Source organism: Passer domesticus, chromosome 5 (assembly GCF_036417665.1).
Source record: "Passer domesticus isolate bPasDom1 chromosome 5, bPasDom1.hap1, whole genome shotgun sequence".
Classification (NCBI taxonomy): Eukaryota; Metazoa; Chordata; class Aves; order Passeriformes; family Passeridae; genus Passer; species Passer domesticus.
Genome location: NC_087478.1, coordinates 73,904,060 through 73,922,836, shown reverse-complemented (window position 1 = coordinate 73,922,836; position 18,777 = coordinate 73,904,060). Strand labels below are relative to the sequence as shown.

Sequence of the window (18,777 nt, the reverse complement as noted above, 5' to 3'; positions counted from 1 at the left end):
ACAGCAGAATTGTCTTTCCTAAGGATACCTTTGGGTACAGAAGTAAAGCCCTAAAAGATGCACAGCACCACTTCATTGTTTTACAAAGTAAAGCTGTGCAACTTTTACTGCTAGAAGGGAAACAGATCTAAAATTTAAAAATGTGGTTTCTGGACAAATTTATAAATGTATTTTCTGGAGAAAACAAAATGTGCATCTAATACTGGAGAAACTGCCAAAACAGCATAGGCAGTAATACTGGTCCAGTAACTCAGAATCCTTTTCCAAAGGTAAAAACAATCAACACACTTGGAACATCTTGATTTGACCTTCAAAAGGCATATTAAGTAACCTTTTCTTTCTCTTTTTGGTAAACATTTGGTAATGTGAGCAGGAGAATATTTCCCTACCCAAGTCATTTACATGAGTATAAGGGACATCCTCTGCCATGGGTCAGACTGAGCCAGAGCTAATATGGGTTAAAAAGGATGTTTCTTCCTAAGCCTACAGTAGCCATTTTCATTCCAAAACTGGCAATTTTGTTATCATGTTGCAACTATTTCAATACATTCAAATAGCAAAAGAGACAAATACAGAGAATTTTCCTTTTAGGCTGGGTCTTCCTCACCAAATGAGGGTATAAATGAACACAATTAATTTCTTCCCATTAAGCAGAAGCACAGAATAGCAGAAGCTGTTATTTTTTCATTCAGAACCTCTGAGTTCAAATTTGAATCCTGCTTGTAAGAGCTACACCAAATGATGTTGCTTCTGTGAATATTGATCACATCACACCTTTAGAAGGCTGCAAAGGGATCCACAGCTCCCATCATCCTCCAAAATGCCTTGAATGTTATCTGATTTTGGGAAAATAAAATTCCTGCCCTGCAAATATTTATATTTTTACATAAACCTCTGAGTTGCTGCATCTGGGACCGGGTAATATAAAGGAATCAATTTATGTGTTTAAAGCTGAGCATCTGCAGAAACACAGCCCCAAAGTCTAAGTTGTCAGTGTTTTCTTTTAAGCGGTTTAGTTACCCCAGACTTCTAGAGAGAGAGTCTGATTACCAAAGGGACCAAGGTGCCTAATTTACACTGAATCAAAATTCTGGGATGCCTTTAAAAAAGGAAAAACCTCCTGGTGCCCTTTCATTAACACTGAGAAGGACCTAATTTTGCAATAGTGCCCCCAAGTTGTCAATGTCAGGGTTATGGAACACAGCCTAGGGATGTCATAGGTCCTTCTCTTCAGAACATCAGAAGAGGAAGAAAAAGGTCTGAGACCTTCCCAACCCTTGACCTATACATTAACCTCTGCAAGAGTGTCTCTTCTGGAAGAATTCCCTTACGTTATTAAAACTGTTCAGTATTGGAGGGCTTGGTAGCTTATGTTCAGGAAAGTTCTTAAGCAAGTACACATTGCCCAGATTTTGAAATGTTAGTGGGTGGGGTGGAATCAGCATGATTTCCCCCCTGAGCTGTTTCAGTGTGTATCAGTATTCCTGCTTCTAATACGGGATGAAAGCAGGAAGCACGGATGCTTGCAAAACCAGGGATCAACCAGGGAATTGTGGAAATGAATTGCTCAGAGCTCATAGGTGAACTGAGGCTGTGCTCAAACCCTATGACAATTGGTTGATATTTAAATCCCAAGTGTAACATACATATGGTTCTTGGGATTTTTTTCCACTGGAGTAACAAGAGCAGTGCATCCAAGGGGCAGTTGTAAACTTCAATGCCATTGTTAAGAGAAAGCTCTTGACTTCAATAAAAATCAAGCAACTTTGTGTAAGGTATTCTTAAGAATTGCATTGATTTGTGTAAGGTATTCCTAAGAATTACATTGATTTCACAACAGGTTTTTAATTTGGCCTTAGCCTGCAGTCAGCAGCGTGGCTTCTCTTCAGAGGTGCATCTTGCACTTCCCAAACACCTTCAATAAGGTAACTAGCAACGTAATCTGTGAAGAGAAGAGAAATAGAAAACTCTGCTCATAAAATAGAATTAAAACATCATTTGAAACAGATTTAAGCATATGCAAGTTGCAACAGATTCCCTTAGGCACATAAAACCTGTGTGCTTACAACAAGAGATAACTCAAACTGATGCTCAATTTGCCAGTTTGTTGCGATGGGGATATCTTGACTTGTATTAAAGAGTCTTGACTGATGACCTCTCTAATTCGTTCAGTGCAAATGTTTTCTTTCAACATCAGGCACTATTTTTTTTTAACCAACTACTTATTTGAGAGTAAAATCTATCATGGCCTGTGCAGACAATCCAGATTTTAAATTGTCTTAAGGGTTTTTGGAATCTGCTAGACAGTGCCTGAGAGCATTTGGTGATTTGATCCATTGATTAACCTGGAAACATGCTTGTTTCACAGGCTTGGTTCTAAAGAGTTTTTGGCTCTTCTTTCAAATAGAATTTGCCAAAAAGCAATTACTAGCAAGAGGCAGAAAAACTTGCCTTATGGATTTTAAATTCACTTTCTCCTTTAATGTACCAGGAATCTGAGCATGCTGCCTCCTGCTTCTTATCAGCTAAATATTTGCAGTGACACCAGAAAAAGCAACTGTGAATTCTGCAATCCTAGTTCATTGGAAGTCGTCATATGGGGAGCATCTCTAAAAGCAAATGGTGCCAAGCCAGCATTTAAAGCTATTCATCAACTCTGGATTTAATAACTACCTTATTTATATCCCACATGCTAGGAAAAATATTGTAATTGGGATGGATTATATAAAACCTGAGGAATGGAATAATTGATGGAATAATTAAAAAAAAACGCCAGTCTGCTTTGCTTTTAAGACATTTGTTTGAGACTGGTTGATTCAGTGGTAACAATGGAATACCATTAGTGTCTGATTCCTTTTGCTTTTCTAGGTGACATCAGTGGTCAGGAGTGAGCTTTTTAATGGAGGAGAGTGCTGGAAGATATTTCCTTCTGTCTCACCTGTAGGTGACAAGGGGCCTGCCCAGCTTGCTCCAGGTTTTTGTCCCTGAGTGCCCATCCCAGAGGTTGGTTTGCATCAGGACAACTCAGCACACATGCACCCCACCCCTTAAAACCCTCTGAGAGTATCTGTGCAACAAAGCAGGACAGGAGGGTGATGCCCTGACTTCCTTTCACCCTGCTGGGCTTTGCAGGTTAAGGAAACGCCGTGTCCCTGACTGCCAGCGAGCCCTCGTCTGTCAGCACCAACCAGCCCCAAAACAAAGGGGAATTCAGTGTGTTGGGACTTGCACAGGTGTCTGATGCAATCTGAAAGGGAGACAGACCTGCTGCATTACCTAACATGTCTAAATGAATGTCCCATAGCCCATTTTTTTTTGTGCTGGGGAGCTGCTGATTGCACCAGCTGTTCATGACTTACACCTCTACACCTCCAGGTCATAATCTAGAACGTGAAGGCCTCTCTAATCTGACATATTTAATATACATGCTTCTTATTTAAGGATATCAAAAACACTGAGAGGTGTTTCAGCAAAGGGGGACCTGTCCTGAAGTTCAAAGGTTGAGCTTCAACCATGTGGGGAGGAACATTATCAAGATCCTTTGTCTTGTAAAAGTTCTCATGCAGGTTTTCACTGCCAACAATAGCCATATCTTCATTTTGAGTAGCACCTTAAGAGGGAAAAGATTTTTTAATAACTTAAAATTACACATTTTAATGGTTTCCTCAGTATTATTTTTATTATTATCTTGAAGAGGAGAATGGATATAGCATATTTAAATAAATAAATAAATAGCCCACTTCCACAAAAAAAATGCACCCACACCAAAAATACCCTCCAATAAAAAACCAACCAAACAAACCCACAAAAAAGCCCCACAAAACCTAAACCACCCCCCAAAAAAACCCAAACAAACCACAAACAAAAAAACCAAACACCCAACAAAAAAACCCAACCAACAAACTAAAAAAACCCACCCCAAATCTCACTTGTGGAGATACATAGATATGTATCATGCACACATGGATACATGGATACACAGCCATGCAATGAAACACTTAAAACATTCACTGACCCCTTATTAATATGCTTATCAAAAACCTACATTTTGTAATGTACCTATCTGGAATCAACTCTTCAGTTTTTTGTTGTAGGCAGAGTATTAAAAAAACCCCCACAAATTAGATATTTGATCCTGGAGACAAAAAAGCAGAGAAAGTAGTGTGTGTGCACATTACAATTATATTATCAAGGCTTTCTGTAATGTTATTATAGGCTGTTCCAAGTTACCATGTATGAAAACAAACCACACTGATTCCAAGCCCCAAAATGAGAGAAGTTAGAGAAATATAATCAGTGCAGCTGTGGCAACAATACTATTGTTAAAGTACAGGGAGATTTTATAAACAGTGAGTAAGAAGTCAAGAAGGAAATAGTTGTAGACAAAATCATTGCTAGAAAACATGAAAGCAACTCTTTCTTTCCCATCCCATCCCATCCCATCCCCTCTCCACCCTGTGAAAAGATTATCCATGGAAGGGGAAAAAAGGGTGAGGTTGAGGGTGGTGTCCCACAGAAGGCCATAACACACAAAAAATATGTGCACTTTTTTTCTCTTGGAAGAAGATGAGGGGAAAAAAAAGAGCCTGGAATTTCTTTTGGAACACGTACTGTACTTTCAGGTGCCATCTGTGGACTATGAAAAAAACTCTATGTTAAAACAAGAATAAAAGAGGTAAAGGACAATCCATCACAGCCATTGCCTGCAGCACGACAGGGATGTTCCCAAGCTGGTTTGGAACAGCTCTGCTGGGAGCACCAGTGGCACTTCAGCTTCTCTGCCAGTAATGTGTAACACAGGGCAGCAAATATTTCAACAAACACTAATTTATCTTGCCCTTATTGACAAAACTGCAGATGCCTTAGCAAAGAAAAACAAATGCCACTGAGTCAACAGCTGTGCTTTGCAGTGGTTTCCATCCACTTTGCTTTGGCACTGTGTGGAGAACCTCAGTGGCATTGCTCCTGCTTTACATCACTGCACAAGAACCACTCTTAGCCTGATCCTTTGATAAATCACATTTCAAAAGAAATTGATGGTGCAACTCCCCTCAGCATGAGAGGCCAGGCTTCAACCCCCACATTGTTAACTGCTTCTGTGAGGCTTCAGTGGTGTGACAGAAGAAACCAAAGAGATTAAATTTGAGTAGTGTATTATGTATATGTACATTTAAAAAAAGATACCTTTCTCTCTGTAGGAAACTTGACTTTATAGGAACTGCAAATATATGAAATGTGAGAGCAGTGTTCTCTGATATCACCAAAACTAAAGGTATAGAGAAGGACAGTCTACACAATTTTCACCTTCCAGTTTTTAACAGTGTTTGGATAACACACTCAGTTTAAAGCAGTTCTAGATTGAAGATGGGGAGTATGGCAGAGCTGCCTTTCTTCTCTGCCAAGATAAAAGATTTCCATCATTTCTTTTGAAGTTTAGAGTCTATTAAGAAGCAATATAACATTCACATTTTGGAAAAATAGAGTTCTTGTGAACTGGCAGGAAGCATAACATGACTTCCTGGTAATTATTTCCATGAAATTAAGTTATTCCCTTTTGAGGTTTGCTTCAAATATATGTATTTGGGGGAGCTAGGGAAGTTTATGGAGCAAATGTGCATACTGATGAGTGACAATGAAATTTTAAAAGAGCTGTGACTGTTTCTTCAGACCACTTTGATATGATGTAGACATTCCAGTCCAGATCTTTGAGGGGAGATGTGCAATGTCAATTCAACTCTGGAAATTGAAAGGCTCAGTAGAATTCAGTCCCATAGACAGTGGGAATTCTCCCTAAAGATTACTGTATCTCTTAGCAATAAAGATGATACCATCACTCCTATCTCACATCTTAACTTTTGCAGAACCATGTTACTTTCCCTTAGCCCCACCACCAGTTTAACAACTCCCCAAAAATAATTTCAGCCCTTTTTGACTGCACTTTCTCTGTAGTACCTTCAGCATGTTCTGTCTTCCCCCTGCCAAAAACACTTCCTGTCCCCCAGACACAGAGAGCTGGCAGTGAGGAGTTGGGTCAGCTGTGAGAGGTTTCCATGGAAGCGATTCAGGCTTCCTGGCAGTGGGAAGGCAGACACTGTGGGATGTGATGGGACTCACTTCACACAGAGTTTTGACCTCATCCAGTCTCTGAAAGTGCTCCTTGACCTCCAGCCCAGCATCTCCACTGCTGCTACTGCCCAGAACACAGAGTTCCCAGACAGACCAGGTGTGCAGTGAGTTCTGTGCCTCCCTCTGGTACCGGAAATTGTTTGGGATTCAGCAGAATCCCAGTGCAACAATTAATGCTACTAATTTTTCTGACAGGAATCTAAATGGCTTAGAGCCAGTCATAGCATCAATAGAGTTGCTGCCAACTACTAAAAACAAGCAAGTCAACCATAATTTACTGGCATTCTTGACTCTTTTTCTGAATTAGATTAGTGCATTTTGAGAGTTTTCAGAGAACATTTGAAAGAATTCAGCTGGACGAGGAACAAGAATTGTTTCACTGACATAATTTATTGGGATTTTTAAAGCACTTTTGACAATATACCTCACAAGAGGCTAGTAAGGAAACTGAGAGGTTGTGAAGTGGGAATTGTAGTTGTGTGTTGATCACAAGCTAGCTGGAAGAGAACAGAATGGAATAAAAAGCTCAGTTTTCAATATGGCAGTGGTTAGCAGCAGAGCACTGACAGAACTTCACTGTATTCATGGCTGTCCTGGAAAAGGCCTTAATCAGCCTGGTGGCATGGTTTGCCATGGCACTGTTTTTTAACAAGGAGCAATTATTTAACTGAGCAGTTGTTTAAGTTAGTCAAGACAAACCTAGGCAATTAGGCAGCACAATGGCAGAGGAAGTTCATGATGGAAAATTCAAAATAAGGTGTGTTGGAAGGATATTACTAACACACATTGTTGAATTTTGAATTAACAGTAACCACCCAATAAAATGACCTGTGTGTCACCTTGGAGAGCTTAATAAAAACATCTGCTTCGTGTGGAAAGGCAATCAAGAGCAAATGAAATGTTACCACAAATAGAGAAAGGGGTGGGGTCCCAGTGAACCTGCTCTGGCCAAGCCTGCCCAGGATGTGCAGTAAGCGGGGACATGTTCTCACTCTGCTGAGCAATTCCAGGATGAGCTGGCCGCTCCCCCAGAGGAGAGGAAAACCTTGAGTACCTTTGACATGGCTTCCCCTCCTCTGCCCCCAGCTCTCTCCAAAAGGCCTTCCTGTGGCTGCAGAGCAGCTGTTCCCAGGTCTTTTTGCTGTTGGAAAGAAGCTGAGTTCATAAAGCAAGCCCACCAAAATGCAGTCATTTAACAACATACAGGATTTCAAAACAGATGAATAACACCCCATTCACTTCAAAATAATAACAGAAAAATCAAGTAAGAAGAGTTTTCAATACAGTTTTGTTGAAAATTGGTCCAAATGCAAGGGCTAATGTTCCAAAATATGGAGACCAAGATTTCTTTTTTTTTTTAAATTCCATAACTCAGCAGTCTGTAGGCTCAAAAGCTGTCAATACTTACTATGTTGTGATGAAGAAGATGTCCACCACAGGGCACCAGGGCTCATGAACTCCTGAAAGCCTAAATTAAAAACATCAAGCACCCACAATACCCAATTAATCACCAGGTTTTGTCTGTGGGAGTTCTTTGCACCTCCTTATAAGCATAATCCCATAATGTCAAGATACTCCATTGCCTCAAACTCACACACCATTACTCTGCATGTAAAATCTCATTCTCTTTGCAGGGAAGGTGGGGACCAAAAGGACTGATAGAACCAGTCCTGCTCAAACTTACAGCATGAGGCAGAGATCAAACTTTGATTATATCTAGTTGAGAATGCATTTTTACTCCACTTCACAGCACACTAAGTGTCCTGTACATGTCTGAAAACAGAGAAGCCAGAATAATGCTGACTGGAGGTAAAACAAGAAAGCAGCTGATCAAAATGCATAGAGGGGAGGAAAAAAAGCCCCAAGCAACCCAAACCCCAGAATCATCTGTTTACAAAAACAGTGGGAAACAGGGGTGTACTGGAAGGAGAACCAGTGGCCACATTCATTTGCCAGGATTGCTCTGTGCTAGACATACAGGTCAGATTTAGGTAACCTGGAGGCACATTTCAAAATTTTGTCCCTTTAGTAAGGAAAGGCAAGGAGAGGAAAGGAGGATGCTTGAATAGATGGTGAGGAGAAGAAGAGGGGTTAAGTTGTGGAAGACTGGAGGAGGGAGAAATACTGAACTGGCTTTTGACAGGAAGAAAGGTCATATCATGGGAGATACTGGTGAGGTCTGGGCACAGCAGAGGAAGGGATTGATAAGCAGTCATTCCCATCAACCTGGAACTGGAACTGCCTGAAATTCCAACTATAGGAATGCTGTACCTAGACATTCCCAGTGTTCTGGACGTGCACAAGCATGAGTGAGAGGAGAAAGAGCTGTCCAGTGAATATCTGCTGGCCCTCTTGGTAGCTGTACAAAGAAAGTCAATCTGGATCAAAAAAGAACTCCAGGGGGAAGCAAAGAGACTGGTCCTGGATGGAATCAGAATTTATCAGGCATCACGTTCTTCCTTTGGTAGGAAAAAAAAAAAAAAGTATTATTTCTGTTTATGCTGGTTCACCTAGACAATGGTTAGTCATCCTGCAATCAATCACTCTGTCAGTTCATGTAGGGCAAAGCAGTACAGTGGATTTGGGTTCCAATCCTGCTGACATTTCATATGCTGCCAGAATACAGTACTTTTTTCCAATTCATTTCTTAAAAAATTAAGAAGAAATAAAACATTACATGGCAATTATGCACTATGGTCATAATGTCAACTATTAACATTTATGAAAAGCCCAAACTAGAATTATTTATGCAACCTTCATTTGGCCACCATATGCAGGGTTGCAATATAATATTTAATTACACAGTTGAAGAGTTATTATACAAAAGATCCCAGGGTTTTTTCCAGTATAATGAAGGAAACTTTAGCTACAGCAGAAGTCCAAGGCAGAGAACACAGTTTAAGAGAATGTCCTAATGAATATCAGACACCAGCTTAGAGGATTTCTTCCAGACTCTGGTACTTCCCATGGAATATCAGACAGCTGACTTAAATTTGTCTTTCCCAGGTGATCTGCAAGTATGTTCTCCATTTTTTAGGTGCCCGCTTGGTTTGTAGAAATGCCTGCAGCTCAGGATCACACTGGGTATGTATGGGACTTGTGCTTTGAGCACATGAAGTTGTAGATAGCACTGAAAAGATTGATTTCTAGGCATGCAAGATCCAACCCACAATCAGTGAAAATTTCTGACCTCGAGACCTTTGTGCTTCTCTACCCATAATACTGTGTTCCATGAGACTGTCTTGTGAAAATTATACCAGAAATATTTGTGAACCATTCATAAAGTGTAGGCATGAATATTAAACAAAATAGGCCAGGGAGAAAGGAACAATTCTGGGTTTACATCAGGGATCTAAGGGCTTGCAATAAACAGGGCACTAAATCACATGCTGAAGAAAACCCTGTATTAAAGATGCCAGTTCATTAACTGAAGTCTCTCCACCCTCTGTCCTTAATGAGACAGAGATTCCCTGGAGAAAATAAAAAAAACAATATGGTCTTTAATCTCACAATCTCAATGGACATACAAGAGGTGACACAAAATTCTGACAGTCTAAGTACCTTATGATTTCATTATACTATAAAAACTTCTAAGGCTTTTAACTCAGTTTGACCTACATGTGACAGTACACAAGAACTGTTCTTTTGTAACAAAAAAAGATGGACACAATGTTGAGTGACTTGATTAACTATCAACCAATTATTTGCATCCTATTTTACATTAAAATCACATCAAAACCCGTGGCAAAGAAAATTCCCAAAGATCTCTCTATGTCAGAGCCCCATTATCCTTCTCAGTCCCTTTATTTATGCAGCAATGGGATGGAAATTGCATTGGCTCCATCAGTCTGAGACTGAATTATGACTTCATGGCTATGGTAACACTGGAAGGCTTCTCTTCCACATTTCTCTAGCTTTCATATTACACAACAGTGGTGAACATTGTTTTTGAATTGCTTTTTTCTTTGTTCTTCCCAGAACATCTCATACAAAATTCATTTCCTTCACTTGAAGGCTCTCTGAGGAGGGACTACACTGGAGATCTGCATTGTCATCTTTCCTGCCCAATGTGTATTTGAAACTGTTGGCTGAGAGGGAAGTACCTAGCATCCAGGTATTGTTTCTAGGGTGTTATCACAATTTTATCACTCCTCCAACCATCAGAGCAGTAGTGCCTTGCCAAAAGTCTGAGCAAACTGCAGAAGGGTGAAATCTGCTGATGCACCCAGTGCAACAGGGATTAAATTGATGGCATGGTTGGGCATTGCAGCTGAATTTGTAAAACCCCTAAATCTTTCATTGTTTCGCTACTTCTCACTTTTGCAAACCTGTGGTTTTGATGGATAGCAGCTGCTCTCTGATCATAGAGCAGAAGCTACCAAAATGCTGTATTGCCTATGCTTGAAACATTAACTGTGGAATTTCCTGTTAGGATTCTTGCTTTCCTACTTCAGAACTGCACTACCTCAAAGTAAACTGCACTGGGTGCAATCCAAAATCCCACAAAACACAGCACCAGAGGAAATCTGTAGCTGTTAGTAGATCAATATATGCCCCCCGTGCTCCCTGCTGTGGAATGATTCCTAGCTGGAATATAAGAACTTGATTTTGGCTGCAAGGTGTTGGTTGTGAGTCCCAAGGACCTGGGTTCTCATGGCCTGAGTAGACATACTGTGTGTTTTTGGCCTAAGTCACCAAAGGCTGTCTCAGTGGCAAATACCCTTGGAAAATCTCTCTTGACTTGAGGGACAGCAGGTTATCCACAGGGAATCCTCTGCTGACACGCCTCAGCTTGGGCAGGACCCACTCTCCTTCTCCTCCTCACCCCACTGCATGCCAGAAGTACTCAGCTGACTGCCACAGGAGTGGCATTTTGAGGGAGATTTGGGATGATATTCCTATTATATATGGCAGGGATAGCCAGAGGATTTACAGCCTTCCTCTTGTGCTTTCCTGTAAGTCTCATTAAACACAAATGTTGAAGATACCTGGGACACAGAAGGTGCCTGGCATGTGCCAGGTGCCCACGGGCAACGGAAGATGCAAAACCAGTTTCAGATTGCAACTCCATTAATTAAAAAAAAAAAAAAAAGTGAAGGAAATCCTTTTGTAGGCAGAAAACACCATCACAGAGATGTTTTTTATTTCTGTCATTCCTTTCTTTGGACCAATAAAACCCTGCAAACTTATGAGAAACTGCACTTGTTATTTCATCACTTATGAGCAATGTAGCAATTCCAAACTCATGTTTATAAAACTGTTACATCCTTTCAACATCTGTTTCCAATATATGTGAGAGCTGGGCTTATCTTTGTTGTCTGCTTCAGTCTGGCGGTTTTATTTGGGATTTAAATCCCCTTTGAATGCACTGTTCTGTTGATCTGGAATTTTGGACCAATCCAAAAAAGCTCAAGTGGAAATGATAGATCCTTATGTTACATAAATGTCTTTCTGAACTTTTTAAAGTTCGTTACACTGATGGACAAGAATATTCAATTATTGTCCTTCCTATCACTTTTTTCTTCTACTGTTTTCCTCTATTATGATTATAAAGTCAGAATCCATGATATGATGGCTGAGTAAGTTGTCTTGGCTATATTTCACACAACCCTATGAACCATCTGGTTTAACCCTAAGTCTGTCACTTCCTATGGAATTATTTCAAAATACATAATAATATGTGGTAAAAATTAATGCAGGGTAGATGATTTGAGGTAAATTGAACAGATTTGGTCATGTGAAATTTTATACTACTGGAAGTTAAAAGATAAAAGCAATTCTTTTACTGACCGTTTTCATCATACTGATAGTTATTTTTTCCAAAAATGTTCAAAAATTGCATTAATTTTGGAACTAGTTTTCCCTACCTCAAGTAAATTTTTTATATAACATATTCATAAGGGTATATTCTTCCTTTCCTATCCCCATCCTTTCTGTTTTTCCTTACTAGCCACACTGTTACTGTGTTTGCCAGATTGGCTGTGCTTATCACCTTTATGGGACAAATAAGGAGAAAGGAAATAGAGTTTGCTTCAACATGACTTGTGCCTGCCAGCACAAATATAGGCCTGAGATTGGAAAGACAATTTATTTCATTTTTTTAAATCAAAGACTGCCAACATATGAATTGATGGAAGTTGCATGAGAAGCTCCAAAAAGGGGATGATCAGAGACAAAAGGAATAAGAGTGAATTTAATTTAAATTACTGTAATACACTGACACAACTACTTTTGTAACAACCTGGGATGAGTTCTGACAGCTTTTCCTAGTTTTTATTCACTCATTATTCAGGCAAAACTCCCACTAACTTCTCTCCCACGGTCTGACTAATATTTATGTACATTATCTCTATGTCACCTTGTTATGGATCACACAGATCTTACTCATTTAGCTTCAGGAGACAAGTATTTCACACTCTGAGACAGGCAGAGCTGTTACAGCCTAAACATGAAAAAGGATTAGAAACATCATAACACTCATTATTGCTTCTCTTTGCAGCTTTATGCTCCCTTATGTAAAAACCTTTCTTTCCAGATGCAGAACTGATTTCATTATACCATTCTGACAAATAAGTATGTAGCCATATGATGGCAGCAATATGCTTAAATATGTGGATTCCAGCATTTAATATGTTTTACTTGTCCAAAAAAGGAAGATACAACTCAAACCAGTGTTCTGGAGAGCAAGACACAGCAGTCAAACATCACATTCAGACTGAAGCTGTCTCAGTTTTTGACTACAAAATAAAGACTGGCTACAATTTTTGCTGCTGAGTACAATTCTAACGAATCCAGTCATTCGTTCCAAGGCCATTTTAACCTCTTTAAATGCAGAAGAAGCATTTGACAAAACAATTTGCCTTAGCAGGGTACATGTAATGGATGACATGGAATTACCTGTGCACTCATCACTCCACAGTAACCAAGGAAGATTAAAAAATGCCACAGTATCAACATGAGGTCTAGAGGGAAGATCCTGGAAATCTAAACTTTCACTGGTTAAACTAAATTTCTCTGAAATATATCTTTTAGCAGGTGATGAAATTGAATGAACGCTAAATACAAGCCAAAATGGAAAAGAGATTTCATAAAAGTGCCATGCTTGATAAATTATTCAAATTATTTCCCAGAGAATTCTTAAATTCTCAAAAAGATGGTGTAAAAAAGGAGGTATGTAAAACCTGCATGGACATACAATCATGCCTATAAGGCTTGGATAAATAATTACATCATTGTCAAAGAACAACTTTGTCATTTCCTGGGTTTTCTCATCTTGTGATCACTGGCTTCCCTAGGAGATCATGCTATCTATCCTGTACAAGAGACCCTTTTAAGACTAGAAGTACAAAAAAAAAAAAAAAGGAGGTAAGACCTGGAAGGATAAGAGGACACTGGAAATATACTCCCTTAACCCTCTGGTAGTAATTTACACTACTATTTTTCCCAAGGACAGCTCCACTGAAAATTTATTGAACGCAGATTTCTAGCCAGTGAATTTGAACTCCTCTGATTCCAGGGGGAGAAATGCTTCATGGAAAGGAAGTGGCATGCCTACAGCCTGGACAGTAAGAGACTCTTGAGATAAATACAGACAGATTCAAACAAAACTTGAGGTCCCTCTAGACTTTAGTTTAGAATAAAGGTTACAGCAAATCAGAAACTGAGGAAGGAAATTGGGTAACACAACTTTACACCTCTTCCTTCTTTATTTTAATTGCTCTCTCAGCCTTTTTTCCCTAATCCTTTACTAGTTTGTGCTGCTACTAAACAAGGAAAATTATTCAGAAAAAAACCCAAAACAAAATAAAACATATTTTCACTGATTTGATTTCTTGTTAGTGGAAATAAGCATTTTTTAATTCAACAGATTAAACACATTACAATAGATTTTAATATTTTAAGAATGTTAAAGCACAATCTCTCATCAAGGGATCCAAATAATTTCTGGAAACAACTTTGTGGTAGGAGATGATATATGGAGAGGATTAGGGTGTTTTAAAAAACAATAAATATCCATTTGGTTTGTGTGTGTCTGTGGATTAAGAACACAAAAGACAATTCTTTCTTTTTAGAAAATGGTTTCTTACAGATTATTTTGAGGGTCCTCCTGTATTGTCTACTTTAATGGCCATGAAAAGAAATGCAATTTACACTGAAATGGAGAACAGGAAGGTTTTGTACCTTAATAGAAATAATTAAAATCCAAAAAAGTCCTGAAAACCACATGGTGCCTTGAAAAATATACTTTTATGTATTTATCAGCAACTGAGCTCTGGTATCTACTGAATGCTAAAGATATCATGTCATTAATGGACATATTCCATCAAATGAAAAATACTAAAGTAATGTGATTTTGTTTTTCAAAAAGTAGCAACTGTTAGAGAATATAAATTATTTTCAGTGAACCTTTCAGAATTTAAGCATTTGTACAGGTTTTAGAAATTAACATTTACTATCAACAGGAGTTCACACGCCAACAGAAAGTCAGTTAAGTCCAGTAAAAAGTTCTTGTTCCATTAACCTCCCCCACATCAATATTATTTTATATAAGAAAGGGAGGTATGTAATGTTTTTCATCTCCTATTCTTGCACTATTTACTGGTTTGAGCCCGCAAGCTGCAGCTCCAAAGCTCAGATCTTTCTCAATGAGCTACACTTGTATAGAAAAAGTGTCTTGAAATAAATGTGGCCTCATAGATTCATTCCCCATTTATCCCTAAACCTCACCTATCACCATCCTCACCATGTTTTCGGGTTAAAAAAACGAAACAAAACAAACTCTAATCTGCATTTAGGGAATTTCTTGTAATTTTCACAATCCTGTTTTATTCATAATTCAGGCATGGGAAGTGTCTGATCAACAAATGCTTTATCAGAGAACACCTTGAACAAAGCTGAAGAAGTCAGGACTGGAGAACCTGCAGGGAACCCAGGTGTCTGTGCTCCAGCCTGACTGCCAGTCACCCTTGATCTACAAACAATACTCTCAGCTTCTCCAAATCTTCACCTTTGGCCATTAGAAATCACAGAAATGACCCGTGGACACTGTTGGCCTTTGGATCACATCTCAAATGTAAGGGAAATCTGTTTAAACAGGTGGCAGTAGTACCATGAGAACTGAAAACCACCTATATAACAAGGTATAGCAATTTCACTGACACACTACCAAATGTATACTTTCACATGTAACTAAGACTTAATGGGTGCTTCCACTATATTCAAATTTTCCCTGTGTGTTTTGACCTTTTCTCCTCAGAATATTGCTTCTAATTTTCGGTCATTTGCCATATGAGACGAAATCCACACACAGTTCATAGAAGACTCAAACAGAGTTTCTGCTGCTTCTGTTTTCATTTTATTTAGGTTTATTTTTCTAAACCACATGTTACCTTATACCTTGCCAATGTAACTGGTTTGGAAATAACATATTAATTCAAACAATGTTTGTTTGGAGGAACTCTCTGATAGCTTTCAGCTGGCTAAACACACTTAGATAGCATCCTGTTGGTTTCTGAGACAGAAGTGAAAGGCTGATCTGCTTACCAAGCGACAGCTTTGATGCAATATCCTTACAATATATGAGTACTTACACTTCTATATTCCTGGTGGTAGCTTTTCCTCAGGAGTCCTTCAAGTGCCAAAGTTCATGCAGTTCATGTTTATATTCAATTAAAACCCCAACTAAAATATTTGCAGACAAATGCTGCACTCTCAAGCTCTACGGAAGCCATTCAGACACATCTTCTACACAGATAACAGCATGGGCTAAGTAGATAATTCCATGACAAATCACCTCTACTGCTGTTTATTTTGGTAGAAAGTAGTTGCTAAATTTGTTTTCATGCATCCAAAATCAAATGTAACTTGATAACGCTTCTACTGAAAATACAAAATGGGTTCAGAAAAGGAAACCTGCAATTCAGATTTATTTTAAAACATTTCACAAACTGACTGATTATCTTGTTTTCCAGGGGAAACAAAAATCTAAATGTGCCATGTGCAAAACTGCATGAAATTCAATGTGTTTCTAGAGTGAACTTGAAATACTAGTACTTAAATATAATGATTCATAACCATGTTTTGATAGTGCTTTTCTCTTTTCCTGCTCTCTGAAATACCTTGTAGGAGAAATCAAGGAAAGCAATTATAAACAAATAATGTTAAACACAGTATGAATAACAGTATACCTCTTTTTAGCATAAGAATATTTCCCTTCCAATTGAAAAATGAAGCTATTTTACTAGTGTTGTGGCAACATTTTTTATTATCTACTGTAATTAAGCTCAAAACCCCTGAAATTTACTTAGAGAGTGGTCCAACAATATAAAATACCTTTATTATGGCACACCCATAGCCACACATTAAATGTTTCCTTTTTTAGCTCTCTATGAGAATGGCATTGACTTAAAAGTAATTTGTAAGGGAAAGATACAGTAAATAAATGTTGTGAACTTTAGGTAGATATAATCATTATTATTGCAGCACCATGTTATTTACTGCTAAACCACTAATAGTTCAGGTTCACCAGGGCAGCATAATCAGGTGATCAGTAATTAATCATAATTAATAATATCCGAGTTCCATGATGGTAAGACCAAGCAAGTATAGAAAAACTGTATCTACCACTTGCCTGTCTCACAAATGCTCTGCTCTATTTATCGTCTTTACATAGAAGAAGAGCATCTTTTGTGGGATTGTGGGCAGGTTATTTGATTTTCTGTGAAGGAAAAGGTCTCTTTCAATTACCCAGCTTTAAAAAACAAAAGCAAAAATGAGAAAAAAATTAAATATAAGTAGGAATACAGAATGTGAATAATTCCAAGATTCTCCAGTTTATGCATTTCTGGAAGCCATAAGCAATTTCCCACTAAAACCCCTGCCTTTGAATGTTATTTGGAGAGGTCCACAGTATGATTATTGATAGTACCCCTCCTTTCAAATCCCTGATAAGAAGCCATGAGTGCCACTGCCAGTCTGTCACAACCAGACACTGTCTACACATCATTGATGGGGGCTTTCTTCTCTCATTTCATATTTGCTGCACAAAAGAATCATAACTGGCAGTGTTGATGTAAGTCTTAATATTTGTTTCAAAAGAATGTACTTAATGAATGTGCTTTATTTTTTTTAAAAAAAGTAAATTTTGACTTCAGTCAAACCTCAGGATATTTGCTGGAGTAGAGCCAAAACCAACCCACCCTAAACAAAATGGAATCCCTGAGAATGAATCCCTTCCCAAAACTAAGAACAGGTTTGGTCCTGCGTTCCTGAAGCTGGATAGATTCTATCAGTACCACATAATTACTCTCATAGCTTCTTACAATGCCTGCTAGAACAGAGCAGGAGACCTGAGATGTGTCAGTGGACATCAGAATGACAGCTGTCTCCTGAATAAAGGATGTTTTCTGTCAGCAGGCCCTGTACCAGGGCATAAAATTTCCTGGTTCCTTGGGATAGACCTGCACTGCCACGTGTGCACAATCTCAAGCTTAAAATGCAGTTTCTGCAACAGCTTTATTGTCTGTGTGTAAATGCATGTTCAGACTCAGCTTCAGCATATACCACCATGCTCACTGGCTGGAAACTCTGTGCTGGAGAAGGAACACGATCAGAGGATTGGGATCTGATTTATGATTCAGCTCTATTGTTACAGAAAGCAATGGGCATGGCTGAATTAATTTGTCCTGGCTCCAGTCCTCCCAAAACCATATCAGCTTGCCATGTGCTTCCACCATGACTCAATAGCCACATAATCTCAGAATTCTATTAAAAATCTGTTAGGCATGAAAAACACTTGTGCCTCCTGAGGGAGTCTTTATGGGATTACGTAGCTCTTACATGAAGCAGTTTAGTGAATTACAATATAGAAGAGAATTCTGTGAGCCTAGGAGAAAAATAAAATTTTTGAAAATATTTGAAGGAAGAGAAATATTTTCCTCTAACCACCAAACAAAGGAGGCCACAGAGGGAATATGATTCTGATCTGGATGCAACAGGAAAATACAATAGAAGATTAAAAAATGAGGAATTTCATATTTGTTCATACAGATCCTCAATATCAACCAGCCCTGCAGGGACACACATGCCTGTCCCGTGGAAAGCAGGGTGGATACAACCTACATGATTTAATTTTTTTTTTTTGGATTTTGGAAATCCCTCTGCCACAATTGTGGCACACACCTCAGCTGCAGACGATCACTGTAGGTCCTGTGGAGCAAACCCTGTTGACTGCACAGGTGTAGTGCAGATGTTTGCAGTGGTGAGCGCAGGTGTGAGATCTGTCATGAAAGGTGCAGCACATATGGAAAAACCGGGAAATTTAAAATTCTGTTCTGAAAATTTTCTAAGTGTTTGATCCCAAGATGAGTAAACATAAGCTCTGGGGACAGTCTGTGCTCAGCTCTGGGGGCTGCACCTTTCAGATCTTTCCTATCTCTGTGAAACACAAAAATATGGACACACTAGAAGGGCAAAGTACAAGAAAATAGGTATCATACTACAGGAAACAGGTATTTAAAAAATTATCTGGTGAAAATTCTTATCCTACATACATTTCCTAATTTCTTTGGTATGACTGAAAATGAATTCTCTACAATCCTAGTTAGAACAGTGTGATAAATTGAAAAACCATCACAAAGTAAACCTGAGTGA

General features: G+C 38.8%; 1 long non-coding RNA gene across 1 annotated transcript; it reads right to left on the bottom strand.

Moving 5' to 3' along the window:
- Positions 1-6,510: 6,510 nt before the first annotated feature.
- LOC135301400 (uncharacterized) lies at positions 6,511-10,053 on the bottom strand. Its single transcript, XR_010363166.1, has 3 exons — positions 9,745-10,053; positions 7,181-8,585; positions 6,511-6,623 (listed from the first exon to the last, which is right to left on the bottom strand). It is a non-coding gene; the product is annotated as an uncharacterized LOC135301400 (long non-coding RNA).
- Between the last annotated feature and the right edge of the window lie 8,724 nt (positions 10,054-18,777).